At 47.7% G+C, this 15,189-nt stretch overlaps 1 pseudogene; it reads left to right on the top strand.

Moving 5' to 3' along the window:
• The first annotated feature begins 7,574 nt into the window (after positions 1 to 7,574).
• LOC123439069 lies at positions 7,575 to 10,969 on the top strand (annotated as a pseudogene).
• The last annotated feature ends 4,220 nt before the right edge of the window (positions 10,970 to 15,189 follow it).

Here is a 15,189-nt window from a genome sequence, read left to right as displayed (position 1 = left end):
TCCTCTGATCGATGACCGCTCCAACAAACGCTGCGCAGGATCGGTCGTACCCAATGTATGCTTCGACGTCCCTGTCGTCGGCGTCCGCGACACAGGCTTGGCCGTACGCCCCGGTGTTCACCCCGTCGTCTGCTCCGACGTCAGAGCAAGAGCATGCTCCGCCGCCGACGCCATACGCTCATTTCTCAGAGATGCTCGCTGAGTATCTTCCGGAGAGCCCTCCGCCATACTCTGCATACTCTCCGACGCCGTAATGCCGTATGGCCTGCCTCTCGTCCAATCTTGATTATTTTATATGCTTGATCTAGTTTAAACTTGGTTTGTTGATGGGGTTTGATTTCTTCTTGAGGCCTCGTTCGGTTCCTTTAGATTTGGAGGGGACTCAACAAGGTAAATTTCACCTAAATCCCCTTCAATCCTCCTCAATCCCCTCCTGGTCCTGGGAGGGGATTAACCGAACAAGGCCTGAGGGGAGGGAAATTAATTATACTTCAATCGGATGTTTGTTCTCTTGGTAGACAACTTTCATATATAGAAAGCAAAATAAATTTAGTTTCCCTATCTGCTGTATCTGTAGGTTTATATTACACATGTTTCATCACTCATCATCTCCTAATAAAAGTGAGTTATATTGTTGCTCTGTTACTCATTGGGTCTCCCTGTTAAACTTCAGGTGTAATGAACAGCATATGGACCAGCCTGCATCGGCACCTACGCTGCAAAAACTGGATGTCCTGCCATTCCAAGATTCAAACAATGGACCACGAGGGTGCAGCCTTTTCTCGTCGCCCATTTGGGGACGTACTGTTTTTGACTGGGGAATTACATTTTATACCAACAGGGACCGTACAGGATCTTTCCGCACGTATCCTCATGTGGGTGGGCCGTTTCACAGCTTAGATCAAGTTAACGACTCTATCGATCGGTATCTCATTGACAACCAAGATCCAACAATGTAACGTTTCTCAACTTTTGTCTGTATTTTCGTTAATTCATTTCTCCTGGTTTTAATTTGTGCATAGTTGGCATTGAATATATCGAGGCAGAGCTTTGTATATATGACGTAGGGTCGTAGGCAACAAAAGATTATCACATAGTTAGACTGTTTTTGATTGATTGCAATAAGGACCTGCCTGTATTAACGTTAATAGTCTACAGTATTTGACAACTACTTAGTGTTTATTACACTCTTTTTTGTAGCTATATCTGTGAGACTTGATTAAATAGGGATTTTCTGAACTGGGATTTGTATAATTGTAAGCTAGCTAGTAGCAATGAGTTCCTCAACTGGTGAAAAGAACAGTTTGAAACACAATGAGTAGGGGACCAAAAGAAACAATGAGTATAAAACAATTTAAGGGTTCTTATTATTACTTTTATCAATCTGTATTCATCCACTTTTAAGGAGGCACAATTAGCTAATCATATTGAGGTGCTATGAATTAATCTGAACTAGGTGTGCGGGGCTTTCTCGAGTGGACGCGATGGTAAAATGTGTTCGTTACTATCCTGATGGCACAAGGAAGCGTGGATCACATGTTAAGGATAAAAGGCGTGATAAGTATTACCAGTTGGCTCGAGCTTTGGTGGACGAGTATAACGACCATCACAATCTTTTTGGGGTTGGCACTCTTTCCTCCCTCCATCATCCCTCTGTGCTGCTAGCATAGCAGGGATGCTAACAAATTATTGCAATCACTGATAGGATCCACATCTCTTATTTTAGGATATTGCATATGAGGTCAAAGATTTTCTGCATGGCAAGCCTCTTTGGGAGGATTATTACATCCACTGGACGTACTTTCATATGAATTTCACTGCAAAGACCAAAGGAGCTTATGGTGTTGACAATGGCAACCTATTCTTTGCTGAAGTCAAATATAATCGAGGAGATGATGGATTAACGGTGAACTGTTGCTGTATACTGGAACCTTCTGATCATGGTATTCTTTGAGCATCTCAGCTTACATCTTATCTGTTAGACAGTCAACCTTTTGACATTCAATTCTGAAGCTGTTATGATATGTATTCGCGCCTGGTTAGTTATTTGGCAGTTACAATTGACAATAATTACCCCTCTTCTTTTAAATAAAACACAGGCCTCTGCTATGGTTGTGGATCTGATATGAAGCACCCCAATGATGGTAATGCATATGCTTGTGGTCGGCGGAACATCTCGTATCGTTTTGAGAATGGTGCACCTCAACTACCTCCGTGTTATTGCGAGGACCGTTATTACGAGGATGTAAGTGTAACGTTTTTCCGTTTCTTTCTGGCAAAGCTTGTTTTTAGCACTTATCTAGTTTTATGCATGGTTTGTTACACCTCTTCTACAGTCTGATGAAGAAGTGGAAAGACTGAGATCACAATTCAAGGTAATGACAATATATTGTCCTAATTCCTGTGCAGCTAGCATAGTACCATCTATTCGTCGACTCATGGATGAATAATTCCTTGCCTGTGTATTTATTTTCTTCAGGCGTACGATGATGATGCAGTTACCGGAAAGTCAAAATTTGAGGCTTCTGGAATTTGAGGCTTAAATATCGTACAATTACCGTATTTATTTTCATATCGTACAATTTGAGGCTTAAATAACTGCCAAAGTCAAAATTGGAACGCTTGTTTCTGGAATGGAAGAACGTCTCCTATTTGCCTTCTGACTTAACTCTTGATATTGCAGCTATGGGATCTGCCTCTGTCCGTCGTTCTCTGAGGAATAATACTACGTATACATCTTATATTAATTTGTCTGCCTAACCTTTAGGATACGGTGTAACCCTTTCAATTTAGTTATTTCATTGAAGTAATGTGAGTTAGAGGATGGACTCAATTGTTTAGTCTATCGTATTTCATCGTCTATGTGGTGCCATCTTGGGTCGTGTTGATGTTTGGGTCGTGTCATCTTCGGCGTTGTATGGATCGAGCCATCTTTGGTGTTGTACTCTCTTAAAGAACTATACATGCAACTCTCCTGTATGGTTATTAAAACCGTTTTGCTAAAGCACATCTAGATGTGCCATGACACATTTAAGTCCTATGTTATTGATTTTACATGGAGATTCGTGAGTTATTTTACTTTTTTCACTTTTCTTTTTCTTTCTATGCTTGATTGGGCGGCGGCGAGGGAGGAGGAGGAGTAGAGAGGAGGGCCGGATGACGGGATCTGAGTTCTTCTGCAAAGACCAAAGGATCTTATGGTGTTGACAATGGCAACCTATTCTTTGCTGAAGTCAAATATAATCGAGGAGATGATGGATTAACGGTGAACTATTGCTGTATACTGGAACCTTCTGATCATGGTATTCTTTGAGCATCTCAACTTACATCTTATCTGTTAGAAAGTCAACCTTTTAACATTCAATTGTGAAGCTGTCAATGTGTGTTCGCGTCGTTGCGTCGTTGATCTCTACCCTGCTTTGGGGATCTGCGCTGCCGTGCGATCGGTCCCCTCGCCCCCTCCTCGAACCCATCCACCTCTCAGCCTTTCATGGGTCTAGGGGCCACGATCGTACACCACCTTAAACCCTAGTTCGGTACTTGTGAATTCGTTTGGTGTCCTCATGGAGAAGGTTGAAGGGTTGCTGCACAACCTGAAGTTGTCGGAGAAGGAGCGGAAGGGAGTCAAGATCGGATGGACCGGATCAGGGAAGGTGGGGATGGTGGAACCGCAAGCCCTGGCGAAGCTTATGTCAGAGAAGCCGGTGTTTGTGGAGGCGATGGCTGAGACTTTGGGAAGAATTTGGTGCCCGATCAAAGGCCTGGAGTGCAAGGAAGTTGGGGAGAACATCTTTCTCTTCACGTTTGGACAGGAATCGGGCAAGAGGTTGGCACTAGAAGGGGGGCCGTGGGAGTTTGGGAGTGATCTGTTAGTTTTCGAAGAGTTCATTGCGAGTAAGAGACCGGAAGATTATAGCTTCGACACTATTCCTATTTGGGTGAGGATCATGAGGCCGCCCCTTGGGATGATGTGTAAGGAGACGGGAGAGGCGATCGGTTCCTTGATTGGGGAAGTGCAGGAAGTGGAAGCTGGAGCAGATGGAAAAGCCATGGGTAGGTTCCTTTGGGTTAAGGTCCGCATGAATATCAAGGCCCCGTTGATGCGGGGTTTTACGCTGGAGGAGGAGGATGCTGAGGCTGTGCAGACGGATCAGGTAGACCCCCATGGGAAGGAAGCAATGTTGGGTGGGAAGAATTGGTGTCCGTTTGAATATGAACACCTTCCAGACTTCTGCTACGTGTGTGGGATCATCGGGCATACTGATAAGGTGTGTGGGATGAAGCTGAAGAAAGGAGAGAAGGCGCAGTTTGGCCCCTAGCTACGTGTGTTCATCCCTAGACGGGGAGGCCTGGAAAACAGAAACAGGGGGGAACGATGGGGGGCAGGGGGGCGTAGCTGGGGAGGGAAGAGCTCAGCAGGCTGGGGTCGTCGTAGTCTATCAGGGAGCGATGGCCCGTCTTGGCGCAAGGACAGGGGCAGTGGTGCGGAGCGTACTGGTAACGATGAGAAGGGATAGGAGGTTACGAGTCCGATTAAGAAACCGGCGGGTGCTAAGGAGGCGGAGGTGGGCAAGCAGCTGGCCTTCCCGGCTGGGGAGATGGGTATCGAGGAGGGAGGGGGAGGTAGCACGGCATGTAGTGACACGAAGGGTGTTGCAGCAGGGGTTTGTGGGTTGGTGTATGAGGAGATGCCGCAGCGTTATATGATGGTGGATGATGGGGGGGGGGATGGAGCAAGAACTGGTTACACTCTGGTAGTTCATGAGCCTACAAAGGAAAGGGGAGTGGAGCAGAAAGGGAAGGGTAAGAAAGGTGGCACGTTCAAACGAGTGAAGTGTTGGAAATATGCCCTAGAGGCAATAATAATTAGTTATTATTATATTTATTTGTTCATGATAATCGTTTATTATCCATGCTATAATTGTATTGATTGGAAACACAATACTTGTGTGGATACATAGACAAAACACTATCCCTAGTAAGCCTCTAGTTGACTAGCTCGTTGATCAAAGATGGTCAAGGTTTCCTGGCCATAGGCAAGTGTTGTTACTTGATAACGGGATCACATCATTAGGATAATCATGTGATCAACTAGACGCAAACTAATAGACGTAGCATGTTGATCGTGTCATTTTGTTGCTACTGTTTTCTGCGTGTCAAGTATTTGTTCCTATGACCATGAGATCATATAACTCACTAACACCGGAGGAATGCTTTGTGTGTATCAAACGTCGCAACGTAACTGGGTGACTATAAAGATGCTCTAGAGGTATCTCCGAAGGTGTTCGTTGAGTTAGTATGGATCAAGACTGGGATTTGTCACTCCGTATGACAGAGAGGTATCTCGGGGCCCACTCGGTAATACAACATCACACACAAGCCTTGCAAGCAATGTGACTTAGTGTAAGTTGCGGGATCTTGTATTACGGAACGAGTAAAGAGACTTGCCGGTAAACGAGATTGAAATAGGTATGCGGATACCGACGATCGAATCTCGGGCAAGTAACATACTGAAGGACAAAGGGAATGACATACGGGATTATATGAATCCTTGGCACTGAGGTTCAACCGATAAAGATCTTCGGAATATGTGGGATCCAATATGGGCATCCAGGTCCCGCTATTGGATATTGACCGAGGAGTCCCTCGGGTCATGTCTACATAGTTCTCGAACCCGCAGGGTCTGCACACTTAAGGTTCGACGATGTTTTATGCGTATTTGAGTTATATGGTTGGTTACCGGATGTTGTTTGGAGTCCCGGATGGGATCACGGACGTCACGAGGGTTTCCGGAATGGTCCGGAGACGAAGATTGATATATATGATGACCTCATTTGGTTACCGGAAAGTTTTCGGGCATTACCGGAAAAGTTTCGGGCTCATCGGTAGTGTACCGGGAGTGCCGGGAGGGGTGACGGGGACCATCGAGAGGGGTGTCACGCCCCAAGGGGTCTCATGGGCTATGGGAAGAGATAAACCAGCCCCTAGTGGGCTGGAATAAGTTCCCACTAAGGCCCATAAGGTTTGAGAAGGGAAAAACACAAGGTGGAAAGAGTTTCCAAGTGGGAAGGTGGAATCCTACTCCAAGTAGGATTGGAGTAGGACTCCTCCACCTCAAATTTCGGCCAAACCTTGAGGGTTTGAGGCTGCCTCCTCCCCTCCCTCCCTCCTATATATACTGAGGTATTATGGCTGATTTGAGACAACTTTGCCACGGCAGCCCGACCACATACCTCCACGGTTTTTCCTCTAGATCGCGTTTCTGCGGAGCTCGGGCGGAGCCCTGCTGAGATTAGATCACCACCAACCTCCGGAGCGCCGTCACGCTACCGGAGAACTCATCTACCTCTCCGTCTCTCTTGCTGGATCAAGAAGGCCGAGATCATCGTCGAGCTGTACGTGTGCTGAACGCGGAGGTGTCGTCCGTTCGGCACTAGATCGGAGCGGATCGCGGGACGGATCGCGGGACGGTTCGTGGGACGGTTCGCGGGGCGGATCGAGGGACGTGAGGATGTTCCACTACATCAGCCGCGTTTCTTAACGCTTCTGCTGTGCGATCTACAAGGATACGTAGATCGGAAATCCCCTCTCGTAGATGGACATCACCATGATAGGACTTCGTGCGTGTAGGAAAATTTTTGTTTCCCATGCGACGTTCCCCAACATGAAGGGGGGAGGAAGGTTGTAGAGGGGATTACTGGAGGAACGGGCGGCTGTCAGGAAGTGATTATTGGGCTGAAGCGAGGTGGTGACCACGTGGAACCGGAGGAGGTGGAAGAGCACAAGAAGCAGAAATTTGAACAGGGCCAGACCACTGATGCAGTTATGAACACGGGGTTGCCGGGACAACCCTCCGAGACCCAATGAAGCTTTGTGCGTGGAACTGCCGGGGTTTGGGGAATGGCCCGGCAGTGCGTAGCCTTCTGAAATTACAGAAGGAGGAGGACCCCGACATTCTTTTTCTGTCGGAAACAAAACTAGACAGAGGGAGAATGGGTAAGTTCAGAGACCAACTAAGTCTGTATCACATGGAGGTGCAGGACAACGTCGGCAAGAGTGGAGGATTGGCACTGTTCTGGAGGAAAGGAATCAAGCTTACAGTTTGTTGGAAGGGTAGGATGCACATTGATGCCATAGTTGAGGAGCCAGATGGTTTCAAGTGGCGTCTTATAGGGATATATGGGGAGTCGCATACGGAGAGGAAGGTGGAGACGTGGAGATTGCTACGGACTCTTCATCACCAACTGGCTCTGCCTTGGGTCTGCTTGGGAGATTTCAACGAAATTTTATTTAGCCATGAAAAACAGGGGGGTGTCCCGCGGGACCATAGAATGATGCAAAATTTTCGGAATGCCCTAGATTTTTGTAACCTGCATGACCTCGGCTTTGATGGTGATGTCTTTACCTGGAGAAATAAAAACTACCGCGTTGATGGATATATCCAAGAGCGTCTGGATCGTGTTGTTGCTAATCCGAGCTGGTGTACCCGTTTTCCAGCATATAAAGTCACAAATGGGGACCCCTATCACTCGGATCATCGCCCGGTGTTGTTGTCAAGGGATGGAAGCCAGAGAATGCGGCGCCTGGCTGCAGGTCCACGGCTACCACGCTTCGAGGCGAAGTGGCTACTCGAGGAAGACTGTGACAGTATCGTGGAGAACGCATGGAGCAAGGCTATGAACCCACCTGTCAAGACCAGATTAGCGGAGGTCCTGGGTGCCCTAAGCAATTGGAACCGGGAGGTGTTGGGGGACATTAGGAAGCAGATGAAGAAGATTAGAGCTGAGTTGGAGGCTACTCGAAAGGAACCGATCTCGGATCACCAGGTCAGGAAAGAACAAACACTAAGCTTTAAACTAGACCGTCTTGAGGAGCAAGAAAACCTTGTATGGCGCCAGCGTGCCCATGCTAATTGGCTGACGGAGGGTGATCGCAATACGAGGTATTTCCATGCGTATGCTTCGGAGAGGAAGAAACAGAACTCCCTTACACGGCTGAGAAGAGAAGATGGAGTGGTGGTGGAGGATGTGGAGGGCATGAAGAGACTGATTACTAACTATTTTACCTCCTTATTTACCCCCATGGCAGGTGCGGACGTGGCCCCTATTCTTGAACACATATCTCCCAAAGCATGCCCCTGATGAATGGTGTCCTAACTGCGGAGTTTACCGCGGTGGAAGTTAAGGAGGCGCTGGACAGTATCGGTGATCTGAAAGCCCCTGGTGTGGATGGTCTACCAGCGATTTTCTATAAGCACTACTGGCATCTAGTTGGTGATGATGTGACCCGCGAGGTTTTGCATGTGTTGCGAGGCGGCAGTTTACCTGAGGGATGGAACGATACCCTAGTGGCTCTTATCCCCAAGGTTCAAAACCCGGAAACGATGAAGGATCTACGCCCTATTAGCCTTTGCAACGTAGTCTATAAGTTGGTGTCTAAGGTGTTAGCTAATAGGCTTAAATGCATCTTGGGGGAAGTTATCTCACCGAATCAAAGTGCTTTCGTACGAGGGCGGCTCATCTCAGATAATACTATCCTAGCATATGAGATGACACATTATCTGAAGAGGAAAAGGTCGGGTGGTACTGCCTATGTTGCGCTGAAGTTGGACATGAGTAAGGCCTATGATCGTGTCGAGTGGGCTTTCTTGGAGACAGTGATGACACGGCTCGGGTTTGCCCCCAGTTTCGTGGGACTAATCAGCAAGTGCATTCGAACGGTGCGGTTCCAGTTCAAAGTTAATGGTGAATACACGGAGCAGGTGATCCCGGGTAGAGGCCTGCGCCAAGGTGACCCGATTTCGCCGTATCTTTTCCTCCTGTGTGCCGAAGGACTCTCGGCTCTGCTACAACAAGCGTTGGACACGGGTCAGATTCATGGGATATAGGTGGTTCCAGCCGCGCCAACGGTCAGCCATCTTCTTTTTGCAGACGATTCACTCCTGTTGTCCGAGGCCACCCCGGAAAGCATTGGGATTATAAATAACATACTGCAAGTGTATGAACGTGGATCTAGGCAGATGATTAACAGGGATAAATCTGCAGTGCTCTTCAGTCGCAACGTATCGTACCAACGGAAACAGGAGGTGTTAGCATTGCTTGGTCTGAACTCGGAGGGGGAGAATGGTAACTACTTGGGCTTACCTAGGTATGTCGGACAATCACGACGGAAGTGCTTTGAATATATTAGGGACCGCATTTGGGAGATCCTGAAGGGATGGAAAATCAAGCTATTGTCCAAGGCAGGGAAGGAGGTACTTATGAAAGCTGTTATCCAGGCGATGCCCACATATGCTATGGGGTGTTTTGATCTTACGAAAGCACTGTGTGATAGTATTCGTCAGATGGTATGCCAGTTCTGGTGGGCAAACCAGGATGAAGAAGACCGACACCATTGGGCAGGCTGGGAGAAGATGATGCTACCAAAGGAGCAGGGGGGTCTGGGATTTCGGGACCTCCACGCTTTTAACATGTCTCTGTTGGCACGCCAGATATGGAGAATCATCCAGGTGCCTGAATCCCTGTGTGCCCGTGTGCTCTAGGCGAAGTACTTCCCTCATGGTGACGTGCTGCAGGCTACTTCTCAACCTGGTATGAGCTATGTATGGAGGAGTTTACTTCAAGGGGTGGAGGTGGTGAGAGCTGGCATGATATGGAGGGTTGGTTCTGGTGATCATATTAACATCTGGTCAGACCCTTGGCTTCCCAATAGCGACACCCGTCTACCAAGCACCCTCCAAGGGCCACATCTGCTGACAAAGGTATCTGAACTTCTTGACCCGACAACCAACACATGGGATGAGCAGCTGGTGCGCCAAACTTTCTGTCCTGTCGACGCCAAGGCTATTCTTTGCATTCCTATATGTGAGCATTACGATGATTTCGTAGCATGGCATCCAGATCGGAAGGGCATGTTCTCGGTACGGTCGGCCTATAGGGTGTACACGGAGCTTCAACGCAGAGCGAATGGCAGACGGCTCGGGGAACCGTCAGTAGACCAGGGGCAAAAGGAGAGATTTTGGAAGCAATTATGGAAAACCCGGTGCCCAGCTCGTGTCCATCATTTCATGTGGCGCTTAGCACACAATAGTCATCCTTTACTCTGAAATGTTGAACAACTGGGAGTGGAGCTGGATACGACATGCCTCATGTGTTGCCGCCTGCCTGAGGATGGAGCACATCTCTTTCTAAAGTGTAAACAGGTGAAACAAGTCTGGAGGGAGGGAGGAATGGAACGGATACGGCGAGAACTCCTGAAGTGCCATAGTCCACAGAACATGCTGATTGCAGGAGACGCAGAAATTGTGGGTGATCTGCCTGCTATGGAGGTGGTGGGCGGAGAGAAATAGTGTCAATCATAAAAAGGGGCAACGATCAGCAGAGGTGTTGGGAGCACTAATCAATTCCACGGTCAGGGAATGGGTGGAGTGCCTGGGAAAGAAACAACCTGAGCCGAAGCGCCTCCAGCGATGGCAGCCTCCCCCTGATGATGTTATTAAGATCAACCTGGATGCCGCCTTTACCGCTAGCACTGGCGATGGTGGCTGGGGTGCTGTAGCCCGAGGCCATGAGGGAGCCCTGGTTGGCATGGCGGGGGGGGCGACTTGCCTACATAACGGACCCACTCCAGGCAGAAACAGAAGCGTTGATGCGTGTGATAGCCTTTGTCGAGGATCAGGGGATGGGGCCGAGTCATCTTTGAGACGGACTGCACCAACCTCCAGCAGGCGTTCTCATCATCGGTGCAGGATCGGGGACCAATGGGGATCCTCTTCCGTGAGGCTAAGTTTCGTCTACAATTCGGCTTCCTGGAGTGGCAGGTGGTGTACTCTCCTCGTATGTGTAACACCGCCGCACATGTGCTTGCGACAAGTGGAATGGTGGGAGACTATGATAGCCAAGTGTGGCAGTCTAACTTCCCGAATGGTGTAACTCGTGCTGTGGCCGCCGATTTGGCTGGTCTACCGTAAGATTGGAATGCAAGGTGTTCCACTTTCAAAAAAAAAAGAACTAGATGCAACTCTCCTCTATAGTTATTAAAACAGTTTTGCCATGACACATCTAAGTTCTATGCTATTGATTTTGCATGGAGATTCGTGAGTTATTTTTCTTTTTCTTTCTATGCGTGATTGAGTCACTTTTTTTTAAAAGGAGGATATACCCCTTGTTGGGGAACGTCGCATGGGAAACAAAAAATTTCCTACGTGCACGAAGACCTATCATGGTGATGTCCATCTACGAGAGGGCATGAGTGATCTACGTACCCTTGTAGATCGTACAGCAGAAGCGTTAGTGAACGCGGTTGATGTAGTGGAACGTCCTCACGTCCCTCGATCCGCCCCGCGAACAATCCCACGATCAGTCCCACGATCTAGTACCGAACGGACGGCACCTCCGCGTTCAGCACACGTACAGCTCGACGATGATCTCAGCCTTCTTGATCCAGCAAGAGAGACGGAGAGGTAGAAGAGTTCTCCGGCAGCGTGACGGTGCTCCGGAGGTTGGTGATGACCTTGTCTCAGCAGGGCTCCGCCCGAGCTCCGCAGAAACGCGATCTAGAGGAAAAACCGTGGAGGTATGTGGTCGGGCTGCCGTGGAAAAGTCGTCACAAATCAGCCCTAAAACCTCCGTATATATAGGTGGGAGGGAGGGGACCTTGCCTTGGGGCTCAAGGATCCCCAAGGGGGTCGGCCGAGTCCAAGGGGGAAGGCTCCCCCCCCCCCAAACCGAGTTGGACTTGGTTTGGTGGGTGGGAGTCCTTCCTTCCCTTCCCACCTCCTCTTTTTTTTCTTTTCTCTTTGATTTTCTTTCCTAGGCGCATAGGGCCCTTTTGGGCTGTCCCACCAGCCCATTAAGGGCTGGTGTGCCACCCTCAAGGTCCATGGGCTTCCCCGGGGTAGGTTGCCCCCCCCGGTGAACTCCCGGAACCCATTCGTCATTCCCGGTACATTCCCGGTAACTCCGAAAACCTTCCGGTAATCAAATGAGGTCATCCTATATATCAATCTTCGTTTCCGGACCATTCCGGAAACCCTCGTGACATCCGTGATCTCATCCGGGACTCCGAACAACATTCGGTAACCAACCATATAACTCAAATATGCATAAAACAACGTCGAACCTTAAGTGTGCAGACCCTGCGGGTTCGAGAACTATGTAGACATGACCCGAGAGACTCCTCGGTCAATATCCAATAGCGGGACCTGGATGCCCATATTGGATCCTACATATTCTACGAAGATCTTATCATTTGAACCTCAGTGCCAAGGATTCATATAATCCCGTATGTCATTCCCTTTGTCCTTCGGTATGTTACTTGCCCGAGCTTCGATCGTCAGTATCCGCATACCTATTTCAATCTCGTTCACCGGCAAGTCTCTTTACTCGTTCCGTAATACAAGATCCCGCAACTTTCACTAAGTCACATTGCTTGCAAGGCTTGTGTGTGATGTTGTATTACCGAGTGGGCCCCGAGATACCTCTCCGTCACACGGAGTGACAAATCCCAGTCTTGATCCATACTAACTCAACTAACACCTTCGGAGATACCTGTAGAGCATCTTTATAGTCACCCAGTTACGTTGCGACGTTTGATACACACAAGGCATTCCTCCGATGTCAGTGAGTTATATGATCTCATGGTCATAGGAATAAATACTTGACACGCAGAAAACAGTAGCAACAAAATGACACGATCAACATGCTACGTCTATTAGTTTGGGTCTAGTCCATCACGTGATTCTCCTAATGACGTGATCCAGTTATCAAGCAACAACACTTTGTTCATAATCATAAGACACTGACTATCTTTGATCAACTGGCTAGCCAACTAGAGGCTTGCTAGGGACGGTGTTTTGTCTATGTATCCACACATGTAAATGAGTCTTCATTCAATACAATTATAGCATGGATAATAAACGATTATCTTGATACAGGAATTATAATAATAACTATATTTATTATTGCCTCTAGGGCATAATTCCAACAGTCTCCCACTTGCACTAGAGTCAATAATCTAGCCCTCACATCATCATGTGAATTACATTGTAATAAATCTAACACCCATACAGTTCTGGTGTTGATCATGCTTTGGCCGTGGAAGAGGTTTAGTCAGCGGGTCTGCTACATTCAGATCCGTGTGCACTTTGCATATATTTACATCCTCTCCCTCGACGTAGTCGCGGATGAGGTTGAAGCGTCGTTTGATGTGTCTGGTCTTCTTGTGAAACCGTGGTTCCTTTGCTAAGGCAATGGCACCCGTGTTGTCACAGAACAAGGTTATTGGATTCAGTGCACTTGGCACCACTCCAAGATCCGTCATGAACTGCTTCATCCAGACACCCTCCTTAGCCGCCTCCGAGGCAGCCATGTACTCAGCTTCACATGTAGAATCTGCTACGACGCTTTGCTTGGAACTGCACCAGCTTACCGCACCCCCATTAAGAATAAATATGTATCCGGTTTGCGACTTAGAGTCGTCCGGATCTGTGTCAAAGCTTGCATCGACGTAACCTTTTACGGCGAGCTCTTCGTCACCTCCATACACGAGAAACATCTCCTTAGTCCTTTTCAGGTACTTCAGGATATTCTTGACCGCTGTCCAGTGATCCAGTCCTGGATTACTCTGGAACCTACCTGCCATACTTATGGCCAGGCTAACATCCGGTCTACTGCACAGCATTGCATACATGATAGAACCTATGGCTGAAGCATAGGGGACGGAGCGCATATGCTCTCTATCTTCATCAGTTGCTGGGCACTGAGTCTTACTCAATCTCGTACCTTGTAAAACTGGAAAGAACCCTTTCTTGGACTGTTCCATTTCGAACCTCTTCAAAACTTTATCAAGGTATGTGCTTTGTGAAAGTCCTATCAGGCGTTTTGATCTATCCCTATAGATCTTAATGCCTAGAATGTAAGCAGCTTCTCCTAGGTCCTTCATAGAGAAACTCTTATTCAAGTAATCCTTTATGCTCTCTAAAAACTCCACGTTGTTTCCAATCAGCAATATGTCATCCACATATAATATTAGAAACGCCACAGAGCTCCCACTCACTTTCTTGTAAATACAAGATTCTCCAACCACTTGTATAAACCCAAATGCTTTGATCACCTCATCAAAGCGTTTGTTCCAACTCCGAGATGCTTGCACTAGTCCATAAATGGATTGCTGGAGCTTGCACACCTTGTTAGCATTCTTAGGATCGACAAAACCTTCGGGTTGTATCATATACAACTCTTCCTTAAGGAAACCGTTAAGGAACGCCGTTTTGACATCCATCTGCCAGATTTCATAATCGAAAAATGCAGCTATTGCTAACATGATTCTGACGGACTTAAGTATCGCTACGGGTGAGAATGTCTCATCTTAGTCAACTCCTTGAACTTGTGAAAAACCCTTTGCCACAAGTCGAGCTTTATAAACGGTCACATTGCCGTCAGCGTCCGTCTTCCTCTTAAAGATCCATTTGTTCTGAATAGCCTTGCGGCCCTCAGGTAGTACCTCCAAAGTCCACACTTTGTTCTCATACATGGATCCTATCTCGGACTTCATGGCTTCTAGCCATTTGTTGGAATCTGGGCCCACCATTGCTTCTTCATAATTTGCAGGTTCATTGTTGTCTAACAACTTGATTGATAAGACGGGATTACCGTACCACTCTGGAGCAGCACGTGGTCTCGTCAACCTGCGTGGTTCGACAGAAACTTGAACTGGAGTTTCATGATCATCATCATTAACTTCCTCCTCAACCGGCGTCGCAACGACAGAGGTTTCCCCTTGCCCTGCGCCACCATCCAGAGGGATGAGAGGTTCGACAACCTCGTCAAGTTCTATCTTCCTCCCACTCAATTCTCTCGAGAGAAACTCCTTCTCGAGAAAAGCTCCATTTTTAGCAACAAACACTTTGCCCTCGGATTTGAGATAGAAGGTGTACCCAACTGTCTCTTTTGGGTAACCTATGAAGACGCATTTTTCCGCTTTGGGTTCCAGCTTTTCAGGCTGAAGCTTTTTGACATAAGCATCACATCCCCAAACTTTAAGAAACGACAACTTTGGCCTTTTGCCATACCAGAGTTCGTATGGTGCCGTCTCAACGGATTTTGATGGTGCCCTATTTAAAGTGAATGCAGCTGTTTCTAATGCATAACCCCAAAACGATAATGGCAAATCAGTAAGAGACATCATAGA

The sequence above is a fragment of the Hordeum vulgare genome, chromosome 3H (assembly GCF_904849725.1).
Source record: "Hordeum vulgare subsp. vulgare chromosome 3H, MorexV3_pseudomolecules_assembly, whole genome shotgun sequence".
Lineage (NCBI taxonomy): Eukaryota > Viridiplantae > Streptophyta > Magnoliopsida > Poales > Poaceae > Hordeum > Hordeum vulgare.
This window is presented reverse-complemented; position numbering and strand designations above follow the sequence as displayed.